General features: G+C 38.8%; 1 pseudogene; it reads left to right on the top strand.

Moving 5' to 3' along the window:
- LOC140689294 (cyclin-dependent kinase 4 pseudogene) overlaps nucleotides 1–17364 on the top strand; it is a 159783-nt pseudogene extending 142419 nt beyond the window's left edge.
- The last annotated feature ends 520 nt before the right edge of the window (nucleotides 17365–17884 follow it).

Raw genomic sequence — 17884 nt, 5'->3', positions numbered from 1 at the left:
CTTTGCTGCTCTTTTGTTCCAGTGATGAGGGGCTGGTGTGTGGACCCTTGATGGGGCTCACCCCAGTGAGTGTCAGTGGCCTTCTACAGGGGTCTCCACCAAGAGCTTCATGTATAGCAATGCCCCCACAGGCACCTTTTTTGATCCTTTTGTGGGAGCCCCAGGCAGCTTCCCAGAAAGTTTTGCAACATCCTCCCCTCTGCTAAAATCTTCTCAGTGACTTTCTGGGAAGTCCAGCTGGTGCCCAGCCAAATTCTCTGCGCGTTCTTCAATACACCTGGATGATAGCTTGACAGCTTCCTGGTGAGTTTCTTGCCCACCCACCTCACCCTGCTGATAATGCATTTTGGGGAAAAAGAAAAAGTCATTGCCTGCCACTCCTGGCCCATGGTTCTCTGTCTACTATCCTCACATCACCAGTGTTGCAGGGGTAGGTTTTTAGCCTGTCAGTCCAGTTTGTAGCTTTCAACCTTCCTGCCTTCAGCCTACCAACTGTGGATCAGCTCTGACCAGCACAATTCAACAAATGTTTATGCTGGAACCCCATATTCTCCAACAAAATCTGAATCCCAGGCTTGGGGAGGATTATACCATTTAGCGTCTGTGTCTTCTGGTGTATTCTCTCTCAGCAGTAGATGATTCTTTAGAGTTTTCTTTTATTCCCTCTTAGTAGTCAATTCCTTGAAAATAGTTCATATTCTTTCTTATTACTGTGTAGCTTCCGTCTCCTCACTGGACTTTGATACAGAATTGTTACTGTAAGTGGTCCCAAGAGATAGATTCACAGAGACGAGATTTGGGATTAATTTGATCTTGCTTTTGGGACTGAGCCCAAGGGATCTACTGAACCATTTATTAATGTTTTATCTCTCAGCTCCAAATTCATCAAATTGCCCTGATTGTGATACTGGAACATTAAAAAAGAAAAGTTTTAACAGCAGAGGGCACTGGAGGGACACTCTAGGAGAATGAGGCTTTACATCCTGGTTCTGAAGTGTTTTCTTTCTTTCTGCTGCTGAGAAGTTGGGCTTGTATGCCTGACACCAAGGAGAGCAGACTCTTAGTGAATTTCAGCAGCACTCTCCCAGTTGATTTTACAGCCCGGTTACTTTTCTTGGTGGGTCAGCAGCGCCACTGCTGGGTAGCTTCCCAGCATGATCTGCAGCCCCATCAGGCTTCCTCTTGTTCCACACAATGGAGAGTTCCAAAGATGCCCCCCTGACTTCCCTGACACAAGTCCAGTGGCTGTCCCCAAGAGCAGTATCTGGGCAAGTTCCACACGATCTCCATCCAATTTCCTGGCACGTGGCATGTTTAGCAGCAACCCATGTAGACAGAGTCCACTGAATTTCATGGATAGTCTAGCAGTCTTCACTATGTTGGGTAGTGTTCTTACAACATGATCAGTTTCCTGATTCTGCAAGCTCCCTAGCCAGCTTCCCAGAGTGTTTACTAAACCCTCCTTCCTCCTCAGCTCACTACTTCCCAGTGGCTTTCTGTTGAATATAGCTTGTGCTCTATGTAGCTTTCCAGCATCTTCAATAGCACCCCCACAAACAGCTTAACAGCAAATTTCTTCAGCTCCCTAGAAAGGGATTTCCTGCTCACCAAGTGTAACCTTCTGGTGCTCTAGTGGGGAATTTCCTATATGCCATTCCCAGCTCATACTTCTTGCCCACAAACCTCACCCCACAAGCACGCCAGTGCTAAATGTGGAAAATCTCTTGCCTGGGAGTAACTCAAGAGACCTCTCCACTCTTCAGTGGGCTTCAGTCATGCCCTATTCATGTATAACTGAAACACTATGCTATTTACCAGAAATTGACACAGCATTGTGAACTGACTGTACTTCAACTAAAATCAATCAATCAATCAATCTGAAAACAAAAACAAAACAAAACAAAAAAAACAGTGACAAGATTCCTGCCTTGGGAAGCATGCATACATTAATGTTTTGTTTTACTCTTGAATACTCCAATCAACCCAAGAATATTCTTTTAAGGTCTCTTTCTCTCTCAATAATATTTAATTCCTTTATTCACAGTTAATCATTCCTTATATTAAAAATTCCTGTTTCATATTAATCTCATGAGGTCTCTGTCTACTGCCTGGACCTGACTAATGCATTCAAAAGACAAGTACTATACCATATGCTATCACTCATATGTGGGATCTAAATAAACAAACAAAAAAGAAAACGACACTAATGAACTGATCTACAAAATAGAAATAGACTCACAGGCATAGTAAACAGACCTATAATAACTGTGGGGAAAGGGGGTGAAAAGGAATAAATTGGGGGTTTTAGAATTGCTAATATTAACTATTATATATAAAATAGATAAAATATTTTTTTCTGTAGCAAGGGAACTATATTCAATACCTTGTAGTAACCTATAATGAAAAAGAATATGAAAATGAATATATGTATGTGTATGTATGACTAAAACATCATGCTATACACCAGACATTGACATGTTGTAACTGACTATACTTCAATAAAGAAAGAAAAGGTGAGTACCTAACTAAAATTGATGTTGAACCAAAGAAACATAGAATGCCTCTCTCTTGCCCCGCTGCCTCAGCCAGCATGTATCAAGTAACAAAGAATAGCAGATAAACGCAAAGAAATGAAGAATGTGGGGAATGGCATAGAGAATATAAAATAATTTTTCCTAAGAGCAATATTGTATTGCTCTTAAATGTGACTGTCTGAAAAATAGCAACATTTGTCTGTTTGTAGTATATATAAAAGTAAACTGTAATACAAAATTAGTACAATGAATAGGAGGAATGAATTGGGAGTACATTGAGGTCCTTAAATTACAGCATAATTGGCATAATGTTTGAATATAGGCCACAATTAGTTAAATGCATATATTGTAAATTCAAGAACATCTATCAAGGGAACATATTAATTATAAAAGAGTTCTAACTAATAAGCTAATCGTAGATATGAAATGAAGCAATAAAAGGATACTCAATCCAAAAGAAGCAAAAAAAGTAAAAGAAACAAAGAACAGATGAAATGAATAGAAAACAGCTGGGAAGATTTTAATTCAATCATATCAAAAATCACATTAAATCTCAATGATCTAAACCATGGGTTAGCAAATTACAGCCCAAGGGCCAGATCCAGCCATGCCCATTTGTCTGCATATTGATTATGGCTGCTTTTACACTACACTGACAGAATTGATTAGTTATGACAGAGACCTAATGTCCTGGAAATATGAAAATATTTATAATCTGATCTTTTACAGAAATGTATGCCCACCTCTGTTCTAAGCATATCAATGAAAAAAAAAACTGAGGGGATTATTTAATTTAAATTTAAAAGGCAAGAGCCAACTACATGCAGTGTACAGGAAAGTCACTTTCAATATGCAAATGTATCTAGGTTCAAAATAAAATAATTGAGAATCCCCGCCCCTTCCCCAAAAGTAGTTGGAGTCATCATCCCATTTGTTAGCATATAAAGTTACCCAGCACCCCATGACCACTCTCCCTTCTGAGTGAGATGGACCACACTCAGACTGTTTATGGAGTGTGTATCTACTCAGCTCCCAACCCCCACACCTCATGGCCTTTCTCTTGCCTTCTGTAACAGCCTGCACTCTGTCTGTGGAGTATATATCTCTCTGAGTAAATCTACCTTTACTCAAAAAACTAAGTTAAGTAAAAGAATTGAAAAAGATATACTAGACAAGAACAATACAATTTTTTAAAAAGAATCATAGTGGTATATATATATATTTTTATATATACAAACACACTAATTTTGACCATTCATAGTAGAAGCAACAAAGTATATAATATCTTAGGCCATGCAAATGTCTTAATAAATTAAAGAGGGTTGAAATAATAAAAAGTATGTTCTCTGACTAGAGTGAAAGTAAACTAGAAATCATGAACAAAAAGATACGTGGAAAATGGCCAAATACCTTGGATTTACACTCTACATTTTAAAATAAACCATGGATCAAATGGCTAAACACAGAAGGATACAAAAATATTTTGAATTAAAGGACAATTGAAATGCAGCACATAAAATTTATGGAATAACATGAAAGTGGTGTTTTGGGGAAGCTTACAGCTTTAAATTTATCAAATTCATGATTTAAATTTCCATTTTAAGAAACTAGGAAAAAAAAACCCAAATATATCCCAAAGAATCAGAAAAAATGCGATAAAAATCAGTGCCCAAATGGAGAATAAGTGCCAAAAATAAATTGGTTTTCAATATACTATCAGTACATAGTTGAAACCTGCAATTTAAAAAACCACAAAAGCATCAAAATGATGAATACTTAACGTTTAAATGTCACTAAATAAATGGAATTCCCTGAACTATGAAAAGTACAAAATATTGATGATAAAATTTATAAAAGACCCCAATAAATGGAGAAATATACTATGTTCATGGATCAAAGGACGCCATCTATAACTATTTATTGTTTGTCCAGAACTCTTGCAGCTACTGAAAACATCATGGATCTGACAGTCTAAATGGAGAGAGGTTAATAGATAGAAGATAGATGATAGGTAGGTAGATAGATAATATGTGTGTGCATGTGTGTATAATTTCAGATAGCAGTAAGTGACATGGAGAAAAATAATCACGTAAATATCTGATTCTATGATGACTAATGCTAATTTCAGAAAGCACCATTTTTAAAAATTGGGTTATAGTCAGTTTACAATGTTGTGTCAATTTCTGGCATACAGCACAATTTTTCAGTCATACCTGAATATACATATATTTCATTTTCATACTTTTTCACCATAAGCTACTGCAAGATCTTGAATATATTTCCCTGTGCTATACAGTATAAACAGTATAAATCTATTCTATATATACCTGTCAGTATCTATAAACCTTAAACTCCCAGTCTGTCCCTTCCCACCCCCCGCCCCTGGCAACCACAAGTTTGTATTCCATGTCTGTGAGTCTGCAGAAAGCACCTTTTTATCTGTTACTTATATATAAGAATGGTGACAGGCTCTAGATACAAGTAAGGAAGGATGTTCTGCCCTTATTCATTGGTACATTAAGTTCCTATCATCAAAGGACCGGTGTAATCAATACATTTCCTAGAATGGAACTAGTAAATGTACTCTTAAATTAGATCTATAATTTCTAAAAGAGAAAAAGAGAAAATCTTCATGGTTGAAAGGATGTGTCCACTTGTCTAAACCATCTTCTTCATAGTATTTCACATTTTTGGCAAGGACTTTAGGTAAATATATTAAATACCTATATTTAAGTCTATGTTTATGGATGCTTCTTAGAGTTTATTTTACAAGGAATGGAGTAAGACACAAAAATAAAAAAAATCTAATCATTTGTATGAACTTACATGCATGAAGGTTTTTTTTAAATCTACATGCAGATGGAGAAATTTGTGTTTTCACACAAGAGTGGTCTGTCGGGTCTGTATAGAGATCAGAGAGATGAAGAAAGGAGGTGTGGAGTGCCCGTCTGTCCTGTCCTTGTCTTCTGGACAGGTTTTGAGTTTCTAGAGGAAGAGGAGGGTTTATGAGATTCAAATCACAAGTGGAAGTGAGTCACAGAATTGGTGAGAGGGCCATTCTTCCTCATTCCACCACAACCCCGCATGCATCTCTGGAGCACAGAAGATAGGGGCAGAGAAGGGAGGTGGCAATAGCTTCGAACTGTTGGTTCCATTGTAACAGCAGGAACACCTGTGGCTTCCAGGTGAATGGTGTTCTCATAAAGGACTAAGGCAGGCTGCCAGCCTGAAGTGAGTTTTGATCAGTTAGTATTTGGAAACAGCTCTGAAGAGGTCATCCAGGAGACCCTTTAATAAAAGCAAATATAATCATGGCAGGCCCTGTCTTTCATTATGCAATGGCTTTCTATTGCTATTAGCAATAGTGAGCACCATGGTATACATTCTCCTAGTATCCCCACTTTTGACCTTACTGATCATTAAATAATTAATTGTGCGATTAATTGTTTGATATTAGTCTCCTTTACTAGGATGCAGTGTCCTGTAAGGATAGACACCGTGACTTGTCTTTTTCATCGTGTTATCCCCAGAAACCATCACAGAGCCTAGCCCACTGGCTGTGGGAATGAGGGACTGAGTGACTGTTCTTCCTGAATTTAAGCAGACTGAGTTTCCAAGGAAGCAGCAGATGTATATTCTCTATAAAAGGATATTGACCCAGTCGTGGTGGAAAAGATTGACTTTGTGTAGAAAACTCAGAGATCTGAAAAGGGAGGAAGTCTGCGTATGAAGCACAGGTGAGCTTCGAGTTTCTCATGCCCGGCTTGGCGGCTTGGGGCTGACTGTCTGGCTGCAACCAGCAAGCCTGTGGTCTGCCTTGCAGAGGTGGTCATTCAGTCCGACTGCTGGAGGGGTTCCTGAAGTGGGTTTCTTCAGCTGTCACCGCACAGGATTTCCCTGGCTTCCTCCTTTGACTGCTTCAGTTCCGGAAGCTTCTTTATAGGAGCACCGTGGCTGTCTTTCAGCAACTCGAGTGATAAGATAACATTGGATTTTTACCCTTAATTTCAAAGTTCCTCGACATTTATCTTCCCTCTGTTGGTGCTTTCAACCCCTGCTATCTTCCTGCTATTACATGTTTGCTAATCCCGTCTGATAGTTCCCGTCCTGTCGGACACCACAGCCTCCACACAGACTCTTATCTGTCTCAGCTCCTTCCACCATCATATCTTTTGCTACTGCACGTTTTGAAAAACCATATGTTCCAGAGCATCAGGAAGTGCTGTCAGATTTTATGAAATATTGTGAATAACATAATTGAATCCTCCTTGCTCACATCCGTTTTCTCTTTAGATTTTCATACATCCTTATCCCAGGTGTTCCTGTGGGGCGTAGCGTCTTTTTATAAGAATAATTACAGAATTTAAAGAATAATTTATACAAATAACTAATTATGATTTATTAAAGACACACTATAAAATGGGCATTATTCTGTGCACTTTGAATGTATTGTCTATAATTCTTACAATGGTCTTACAAAGTAAGAGTTATTATCCCATTTTCCAAATAGAGAACAGCCAGATACGGTGGGTTCCTTTTGACAGAGTTCATTCACATCTTACACTTTTGGGAAGCAAAGTGTCATGTCTGAGGGGCTCCTGGAGACAAATGCTAGTGTTTCCTCACTCTCTGCACCTCTCAAAAATGTGAGAGCAATTGAACTCTCCATCCTTGTCACACAGGGCAAGGGTGGATAATTCACAGTTTTACTTTTAGGTACCCTGGAAAATACAAGAAAAAATTGTCAGAGTTTTCTGTATCAAAATAACTAAAAGATAAGTCCCCCAATTTCCCTAGCTTAACTTCAAAGAGGATTTTGGTCATGACTGAGAACACAGTTGGGCTTCACTTCACGGCTGTTGTCGTTGGAAGTAAAAGCAGCAATAAACTTGTACTGATGTCAAGCCTTTGAAACTACAGTGCAGCTTTATTCATGTCTCAGCTTGAGCTGCCCTTCTTCAGATTTTTCTCTACACTGCCACCTGAAAGAAATTTCCAAACAGAAATATCATGTTATCTTTATGTAAAAATCCTTCTGTGGTTCTCATTTACCTTGGTCAAGCACAGAGTTTTTACTATGACATAACAGGATGCTTCAGAATTTGTATCCCACTGGTTCTCCACACAATTAACAAACACCCCCTTCGCCATCTGCTGCCTTCTGTGTCCCAGCCATGTGAGTGAGATTTAGTTGCTTCTGTATTTCCTGTTATGTTTGCATACACTGTTCTCTTCATTCCCATCTCTCTCCATTTTTGTCCTCAGGAGCAACTATTACTGATGGAACCGCATCATCTTTCTTGTGTGTTAGGGACAGAAAGCAGTTAAGATCCTCCGCCTATGATGTTCTCCATAGTGATAGTGATGGCGCTATTAACATTCTATAGCAACTGTATGTTTACCTGACCATCTCTCTTTGCTATGTTAAACCTCCCTCTTATACACGTTGGTATCTCAGTGCCTGGCACATAGTTGCTTATAAATTGTTAGTAAGCGAATGTGTGAGTATTGGAATGTTTTCCAGAAAGATGGCATGCCCAATATTCTTCTTTCTTTCCTTTTAAAAGATACGTATCTTCACGATTAAAAAGTTCCATCATTTAAGCTTTTGTTTCCTCAAAGGAAAGACACTGTTGAAAAACAAAATGATCTTTATCAGTACAGGGCTCCCAACTCAGTCTTGCTACAATTAACCTGATTAACTTTAAAATATTTTTTAAGTGTTCCAAACGCCAACACAAATACCAGAGAATGGAACAAGAAGCAACCTAGGGTAACTATGTCAAAAATGACAAACCAGAGGCATTTTGAGAGATGAGTGGATTTGTAGAACTTGGTTTGTGCCCCATTAGGGAAAAAAACTCGTATGATCACAAGTATCATTTAAGGTTCTGTTTTCAGCAGTTTATGAAATTCAGCTCTGGAAGAGAATCTCAAAGGACACATTCTCAACCAAGATCTGCAAATTGCACGGTCTCTTTTGAAGGCTCCTTTTTACTTGCTTGGGGGACCCTTTACTACAGTGATTTCTCGTTTCCAGTAATGCACTCACTGCTTCAGCTATTTCCTCTTTATGTTAATGCCAAGTCTGCTTGACGATGGCTGACATAGCATCTCTCTGAAATACCAGGCAGGTCACAGAGAAGGCTATTTCTTAAAACAACAGTCATTCTAAAGCCACAGAAGGGTTTGTGGCATCCACAGTCCTACCCTTGTCTTCCTAGCAGTACTTGGCGTTTGTATCGGAAGCCTGCACGAGTTGAGTCTGGGAATCTCGGAGGGTCACTGTGGGCACTAATGAAGACAGCCAACATTGTCATCTGGTTGTTTCTGAAAAAGGAGGGAAAATCCATACGTTTTGAATTCAACATTTGAATGAATTGAGAAATGAATAGAAAGAAGTTTCAGTGAGACCAACTCTCATTCCCAGTTTGCCCATAAGGCCCTTTCATTTCCTAGTAGCAGTTTGTGTTATGTCCTTGAATTTGAGGTATAATTAGAATAGTTTTTACAGTTTAATGAACCAGAATTTGAATTTTTTTAAACAGTAGGTAAATCATTTACCTATAAGAGTCTGGAAAATGCCATCTTTCAGAAGTTGAATAATATAGCCAACATTTATTAAAAGCCTACTACATATCTGGTAAAGTAAAAACAGGGCACAGAAATATGAATTTCTTTTTCACTGCTCTTAAGCAACTCAAAGTTAAGCAGAATAATGAGAAACACATTTATAATGAACTGTAAAAATAATCCCTGAAAGTATAGTCTTGAGGAACACATTTATAAACCAATAATTATTATTGAAAAATAAATACTCTGTGATACCCTTTATATACAAGTCTAGGAAATGCAAATTCACACATACACTGGGCTTGTATATGAAAGACATCGCATAGGATGTCTGCCTTTTTGACTGGCATCTTCCACTTGGAATAATTATTTTTGAGATCCATCCATTAGTATCACGTATCAATAATTCTTCCTATTTTTTATTTCTGGGGTATATTCTATTCTATGATTTTTTTACCACAATATGCTTAATGATTCACCTGTTGAAGGACATTTAGGTTCTGGATAGTACAGGTAGAGCTACTATAAATACTTAAGTACCAGTTTTTCTCTGTACATCTCTCCTTTTGCTTGAGTAAATATTAAGAGTGGGATGATTGGAGCATATGGTAGATTCACATTTGACATTTAAGAAACTACTAAGTTGTTTTACAAAGTGTTTGTTTTATATACATATTTTATATGTATATCTGTATATATACACGTACGTATATATATATATATTTATATACTTATATAAACTTGCATGTTTATATAAATATGTAACTTTTATAAGTTTACTTACTTATAAAAACATATCCTTATAAATATGCAAGTTTAAATATATATATATCCAAGTTTGTACTCATATATATACTTATGAGTACATATATTTTTTGCAGACAGAGTGACAGAGATTTTAAGGAATAGGCTCATGCTATTGCAGGGGCTGGCAAGTCTGAAATCTGTAGGTCAGGTGAGCATCCTGAAAACTTAAGCAACGTTTTCTATATTGCCGTTTTGAGATAGAGTTCCTTCTTCAGGAAACCACAGGTCTTTGCTCTTAAGATCTTCAATGGATTGGATAAAGCCCATGCACATTGTCGAAAGTAACTGCCTTTGTTTAAAGTCAACTGGTTGTAAATGTTAATCACATCTGAAAATACCTTCAAAGTAACACCTTAGACTCATGTTGGACCAAACAGCTGGGCACCATAGCCTATCCAAGTTGACACATAAAATTTACAGTCATATAATACAATCATTTACACACACACACACACGAGTACTGTTATCCCCTCCGCAAGGGGAACAATTTAGAACCACATTTAGTAACCGACTCCAGCTTTAAGTAGAGGATTTTGAAGTGATTTTCATGCTTCTCAGTTAGGTCAAATGTAGCTCCTGGTCATCCTGCATCCTACAGTTAAGTAAAACAGAGCCACTGAAAAACCTTTCAAAATGCAGAGATCCAGGGAGAACACCATTAAAACTTCAAGGATGGGCAAAGAAAATAGTGAGTTTGGGTGTATAGAAGACATCACATGCTACCTCCTTAAGGTAGGCAGGTGTCTGTCCTCTGATAACGTTGTGAGTTCCCTGGCTGCACAGTCTGGCAGCATGTAGTTACACCCCACCCAACCCGGGATAAGTGTATTTATCTCTGACCATTCAATGACATAACCCAGGGCATTTTAAGTGAACATAATAGGGTGCAGGAAACCATCTATTTCAATTGTCTAGATTATTTAGTCCTAGGAACTGCTTTACAGCTAAAAAAAAAAAACCTTACTCTGTTGTATAAAATTATTTGCAGTTTCTCAGATATGAATGCAGCACCCTACTCGACAGCTATTCAATTTGATGGTAATAAACACTGTGAATTAGAAACTACTTACAAAAATGTTATAAATCCATAATTGCTGAATATAAATCACATGCTTGTTTCTTTTTCTGAGTAATAGTCTTCCATCCTTTCTGTCTTTTCCTATAGCCCTCAGAGTAATGACAACCATTCTTGTTGGACCTGGTGACAATAAAATAATAGGCAGAGGTGATCAAGGCACAGCTCAACATTTTCCTATCATAGGGGTGCATCCCATAAAATGGAAACAAAAAATGTGTTATTACCTCTTCCTTGTGGAGTCAAGAGCAGGAGATAGTGGAGGAGTGGAGTAAAAAAATCAGCATAACACATTTTTATGAAAATTCGTGATCCAAAAATTTATCTCACTGCATTTGTTGCCTAAGTGTCTGTTTGCACATCACCTTAGCGAAAAATGTTTTTTGTTGTTGTTGTTAAACTCCGGGAGACCAATACTTATATGATCCTCTATACCCTAGGATGGTCGACATCAGATAGGAAACGGCCTCTCTTAAAAAAAAAAAGACCTGCATGTAATATAATCTTTCCAATGTCAGACATGGTACGTCAGATGGAAGTTGGTTCTTTTCTAGCAGGATCGACTGAAGACCACGAGAAACAGCTAACGTATCCCAATGTCCTGACACTTTTCTACCAAGCTTTTTACCCTTCTAGATTTGGTGTGCACATGGACTAAAATCCAGGTACAAGTTTAACCATCTCTTTTCCTAATGTGTAACCAGTGGAGCTCCCTCTTACTTCTCCCCTCGAAGAGTCTCCAATTTGTCTGATCTCAGTTCATTCCTTGTTTTGGAGTATGTTACTCTCAACTGTAAAGTCCTGGTCTCAATTTCTATACATTTTGTTAATTATTTGATTTGAAAGTCAATAGAAATCTAACTCAAGCTAGCTAAAATAAGATAATTTATTAGCTCTTTTATCTTTGACGTTCAGGAATAGAGAAACTTTTGGGGCCGGTTGGGTTCAAGATGAAAATAATACTGTGAACTTTCTCTTGCTCTGCTTCCTTCTAAGGACTGGCATAATGCCAACTCATAGTAGGTGATTCAGACACAGATAGTGTATAAAACAAATTTGAAGAAAAAGTGGTCTGAATCATAGTATGTTTTAGAAGGGACCCTGTGAGCCAAGTCAATGAGTCAACAAGCAGGCTGAAAATTCTTTTGCAGAAGTTGTAAGGGGAGGTAGAGTAGGAGAGTGGAAAGGAGGGTGGCACAAATAAAGGATAGGAAGACAGAAAAAGAAACTTCACTTGTTTCTGCTATTTTACATAAAAAGTTCTATGTCTTTGTATCTCTGTAAGTGGTGTCTTCTAATGAAAAAGGCAGAGACTGGCCCTTTCTCTGATTAACATTAGAGATACTTCATCAGTAAACAAAGATTGACGTTTGAAGTTGGGCTTCTTCCTTTCCCAATGACAGTTCCTTAATCTGAGTTACAGTGAAATTAAAATGTTAATAAAACTTGGAGGAAGGAACTCATTCATAGACTGTGTAATTTGGGGCCCATAGAGCAATAAGTGCGTGAAAGAGAAAGGTTGAAGAAGCAAAAATTTTAACATCATGTTGGATGGATTTTGTTTTTTAAATCACTTATTTCCTATTTTCATTTACTTGACTGCTTTGCGTTTTTCGCCACCGTAAATAAAGCGTTCATGCATGTACTTGAATGTATATTTCAGCACATCTTTAAGTGTTCCCTCGGAACAGGTTCCTGAGCATCGATTTACTGAATCAAAGTATGTAAATGTTTTTATGCCAAAAGTAAAAGTGGTAAAGAGCATCAATAGGTAACACACAAACTCACACAAAATTTGCTAAGAAGCATTTTACACAGATGTCCATTCATGATCAATCAACAAAGTGTAAATACACCCCAATATTATGTTACATACGTATAGAATATGTAACAAATGTATACTGTATATATATACACAAGTATATGTATATATATATTGTATATGTATCTGTATAATTTGTGTGTGTGTGTTTGTGTGTGCACACTATTTGTGCTCTTTATCAGTTTTATTTTTTTGGCATTAAAATTTTCTCAACACATTCTCAATATTATTGCAAGCAATTTGCCACTGGCTCAAGAGCTTTAAAACATTTTTCATTTTGATTTGTAAGCTTTATTAATAAGTAAATGATATCCCCTTTTTAATGAAGTTTTTTTGTTATGTCTTGGAGAAAGAAAAGATTTTAAACATATATGATTCCTGCCAATACCCTGAAATTCCTATCTCACCACCCTGAACTACGTACATTTCTTGTGATTTACCATATTCTCTCTTATTTCGAGTAAAAGAGAAAGACAGGGAGAGAAGAGAAATACACTAAATTTTTAAAATAATTATTTCTGGGTAGTTGGGTTTTGGGTAATTTTAATTTTCTTCTTTATCACTTTCTGTTTTTTTTTTTAATTTAGAATCAATAAAAGTCAGTAAGATAAACAATAAAAAAAAATCCAAACACTCAGAAAGCAGGGATTGGTGGCTGAGTCTAGTTCACCCAGGACCATTCTCTGACAGAGGCACAACAGGGTGCTCTGTATTGACGTGCCCCCAGGGATGCTGAGAAATGGCAGGAAAGACTGTGTATTTCTCTGAGCCATTTGTTGATGTACTTATTGAGCCTCCCTCAGGTAAAAATTGCATGTTATAGAAGTCATGCCTGGAGTCCCCAGGAATAACAGTCGAGCTGATTGCATGTGAAATTAACCTGACCCCACGGCTTAGAGTTGAAAGCCAAGCATTATAAAGGTGCTAGATGGTGATGGAAAGCAGTTGTAACTTTTCTCCTGGTGACACTTTAGTGGCTTTGGATAGTATACACAATTCTGGCTAGAAAAGTATATTTTATGGTCAATATCTTTTCCTTTGATGATTGTTTTATCTTTCTCCATTAAGAAAAACATAGCAGAGCTCCACTCTCTTCGTGACACTCAGGGTTTTACAGGCAGTGGTCTGGAAAAGCAGCATCTGGGTTGGGTTCCAATAGCTCCCATCTGCTGCTGCCTGATATTTCCCAAGAAGTCCCTGGGGGTGGAGTAAATAGTGAGTGTTTCAGTCGTCAGTGAACGGGGAACAACAGCACTGATGAGCAAGACTATGAAAGACTGAGTCACTGGGATGGGGCTCGACACAATGAGCCGAGATTTTCTTTTTCTTTTTCTTTTTCTTTTTTTTTGAAGGAGAAATAATCTTTCATTGTACTTGAGAGTAATAAAGATTTGATTTGATCGTGTAGAGAATACTTTCTTGTCTTTACTGCTTTTATTAAAATGACAAGACATGGTGTGTTTAGCTTGGATGCTGCAGTAGTTTGCAGCCTGAGCACTAAGTATCGTCTGGCACAGGGAAGGATTTGGAGGTTTCGAGATAGGTCATGTCCGATTTACAAATGTAATGAGTTATGAGAGAACATAATTAATAAAGCAAAAAAAAAGCAATCAGGAGATATGCTAAAAGGAGTACAGTGCCTCTGACAGTCACATAGCACCTCATTCAGTTAGTTCTGTTAGAGACGCATGACTGACTCAGAACATAAAGGTTTAAATAGGGCAAGGAGGACCCGGAAAGAAAAATGACAAAATTATTAAAAACATGTAAACCACTCAGAAAGCCTAAAAGGATTGATCTCAGGTATTTACTGGGGTGCTAGACCTACCTGGGTGTCAGCTCTCACCTGGGAAGGAAGGTGTTGAGAGGAATGGCGGAATTTTCTTAAGTGGAAATCTGCCTCATTTTAGAGAAAGATTTCTTCCTTTTTTTTTTTTAAACTGTCAAACCTTTCCCCTCATCTATTCTATTTAGCTCAATACTCCGAGAATTCTCTTCTGAACATTGAGTTTCCCCGTGTTCTCTCTCCTTTTTCCCCTCTTCTCTCTTTTCTCTCCCCCACACCTTTCTTCTCTCACTTCATTTCTCTCTTTTCTATGTTTTCAATTTCCTCTCTAGTGGTTCTTTTCTTCTAGGGAAGAAACACCTCGTTCTAAAGTCATAATCATTAAAAAAATCTTTCTTGAAACTTTATGCCTCTCTCCTTCTGTTATATTATCTCTATCCTTGACTTTCAAGTTAGACCTTGTAAAAATTTACCCTTTATTAACTGTTTTAACTCACTCTTTACAGGATAGCCATGATCCAGAAAGGCAGAATGACCGGGGCGTATTTAATGACAAAATCATTTTGTGTCTGTGGTCGGGCCCGTAGCATCCAGCTGCCCCGGACAGAGCCCGAGTGAGTGGCGCCACAGGAACTGGCTTCAGGGCCCCAATATCAGGTCACCCCTGCAGCTCCCGGAACGGGGCGAGGGTCTCCCCTGGTGTGAGAATGGCTACCCCTCGATATGAGCCAGTGGCTGAGATTGGTGCTGGTGCCTATGGGACGGTGTACAAGGCCTGTGATCCCCACAGAGACCACTTTGTGGCCCTCAAGAGCATGAGAGTTCCCAGTGGAGGAGGAGCTGGAGGGGGCCTGCCCATCAGCACAGTTCATGAGGCGGCCTTACTGCAGCGCCTGGAGGCCTTTGAGCATCCCAGTGTTGTACGGCTGATGGTCATCTGTGCCACAGCCTGAACTGACCAGGAGACCAAAGTGACCCTGGTATTTGAGCATGTGGACCAAAACCTAAGGACATATCTGGACAAGGCACCCCCACCAGGCTTGCCAGTGGAGACCATCAAGGATCTGATGCACCAGTTTCTAAGAGGCCTAGATTTCCTTCATGCCAACGGCATTGTTCACCGAGACCTGAAGCCAGAGAACATTCTGGTGACAAGTGGTGGGACAGTCGAGCTGGCTGACTTTGGCCTGGCCAGAATCTACAGCTACCAGATGGCACTTACACCTGTGGTGGTTACACTCTGGTACCGTGCTCCGCAAGTTCTTCTGCAGTCTGTGTATGCAGCACCTGTGGACATGTGGAGCGTTGGCTGTATCTTTGCAGAGATGCTTCGTTGAAAGCCTCTGTTCTGTGGAAACTCTGAAGCTGACGAGTTAGGCAAAATCTTTGACCTGATTGGGCTGCCCCTAGAGGATGACTGGCCCCGAGATGTGTCTCTGCCCTGAGGAGCCTTTTCCCCCAGAGGGCGGCGCCCAGTGCAGTCAGTGGTTCCTGAGATGGAGGAGTCTGAAGCACAGCTGCTGCTGGAGATGCTGACTTTGAACCCACACAGGCGAATCTCTGCCTTCCGAGCCCTGCAGCACTCTCATCTGCGTAAGGCAGAAGGTAGCCCAGAGTGAGCACAGAAATGGTCGCAACAGAACCAGGAAGAGAAGCCGACATTTCCCTTTGAACACTTGAGTGGAGAGCTGCGCACCGAGAACGCGACCTCTGCCTTCATGTCTGAGGCTGTGGAGACTCCTCCTCCAACTTTTTACCAAGAATGTTTTGCTGCCTTAACGACATTCCCTTCCCACCCCTCCTTTCGAGGCTTATCCCTCTCCTGCCCCCCATTTCCTTACACCAAGGGGTATATCCCCTTTTCTCCCATTTTACATGGGAAAAAACAAAACAAAGAAATATGGTCTTTTTTTTTTAATGACAAAATCATTTCTAACTCAATTATGTAAAAGGGAAGAACCAAGTTCACCAGAAACCTTCTCCAAATCTTCTCTCCAATATAAAATTTAACCCCATCAGAATAAGTCTATTTGAGAACACAGTGAAACCTAGCGAGGTTCTATATGCTGCAAATCAAATATAAAGCCACCAGATCTTGGTATATTTAATTCAGTTCTTTCATTTTTGACTTCATTTAATCCCCAGCTTCCCTTGTATATGCTTGGTCAAAACAATCATCTTATATTCACTCTTCAAGTTTTTATATAATAACTTGTTTATCTTGAAATTCAAGTAACATTCACAAAGATGTCAGATACAGATCTTTTTTAATGTTGTGAAGTACTGTCCACTGGATAGTTCTACTTACACATTCTCAGAAATATTATCCTTGTTCATTTCCTCTGGTGTCTTCTCTTCCTTTCTGATTTTTAGTAGCGTAATTCCTTGATTTCAGCTGGGTGTATCACTGGTCAGATGAAAATAGTTCTCAGGATTCTTTGCAGCTAGATGTGGCAAATGAATACATTTGAACCAGGGGATATGAGCAGAAGTGCTATTTTCAATTTCCTGGTCATCTCTTTAAATGACTGGCTATTGGCTTCTTTTATATTCCATGATGCTGGACCATTGACATGGGGCTGATAAAGTGGTGGTTTCAATTATGCAGACAAGGACAAAATCCAAAGGAGTGATGGAGCAACATAAATAGAATTAACTTGGAACCCTGGACAAACTTATAGGGCAGAGCTGCTGGCCCACCATGGATCCCTGCTGATTCTGAACTGTTACATGAGTGACAAATAAAACTTCTATTTTGTGTGAGTAATTATTGCAGTGTCTTTTTGTTTTATAGCATCATATTCTGCACACTAATACATTTTGCTCTCACTAGTTTATTAATCTCCCTGTAGGTCACCAGACTACTGCCTAAATCAGTAGAACTCTGTAGTAGTAAAATGACTGGTTTTAGTGACATAGGAATGTGTATAGAAGTAACCGTGTTTAGAATTGGATGGAGAGAGATTCAGCTAGACATACCTGGTGGTGAATGACAAAAGCCATGAATATAGTTTTCTTCAGAAAAAGATCAACCCTGCTCAACTCACTGGTTTCATGTGTTGCGAGCTATTGGAATATCTTGCGATCTGCTTGGAAGTGAAGATTCTCTTTTGACCAGAAGTAACATAATCTCTTAGCCTCGGGAGTTCACAGGCTACTGAGTTGAGCTCCTAATCGGCTTCCCCTCTGTTAGCATAATAAAAGAAATGTCCTCCAGATTTCTAACATTGAGAGGGATTTATCTTCTAGCTAGGATCTACCTCTCTTTTCCTTCTCATGAAGAGTAG

The sequence above is a fragment of the Vicugna pacos genome, chromosome 25 (genome assembly GCF_048564905.1).
Source record: "Vicugna pacos chromosome 25, VicPac4, whole genome shotgun sequence".
In the NCBI taxonomy this organism is placed as follows: Eukaryota; Metazoa; Chordata; class Mammalia; order Artiodactyla; family Camelidae; genus Vicugna; species Vicugna pacos.
Note: the sequence above shows the minus strand (reverse complement) of the source record. Positions and strands in the feature narration are given on the sequence as shown.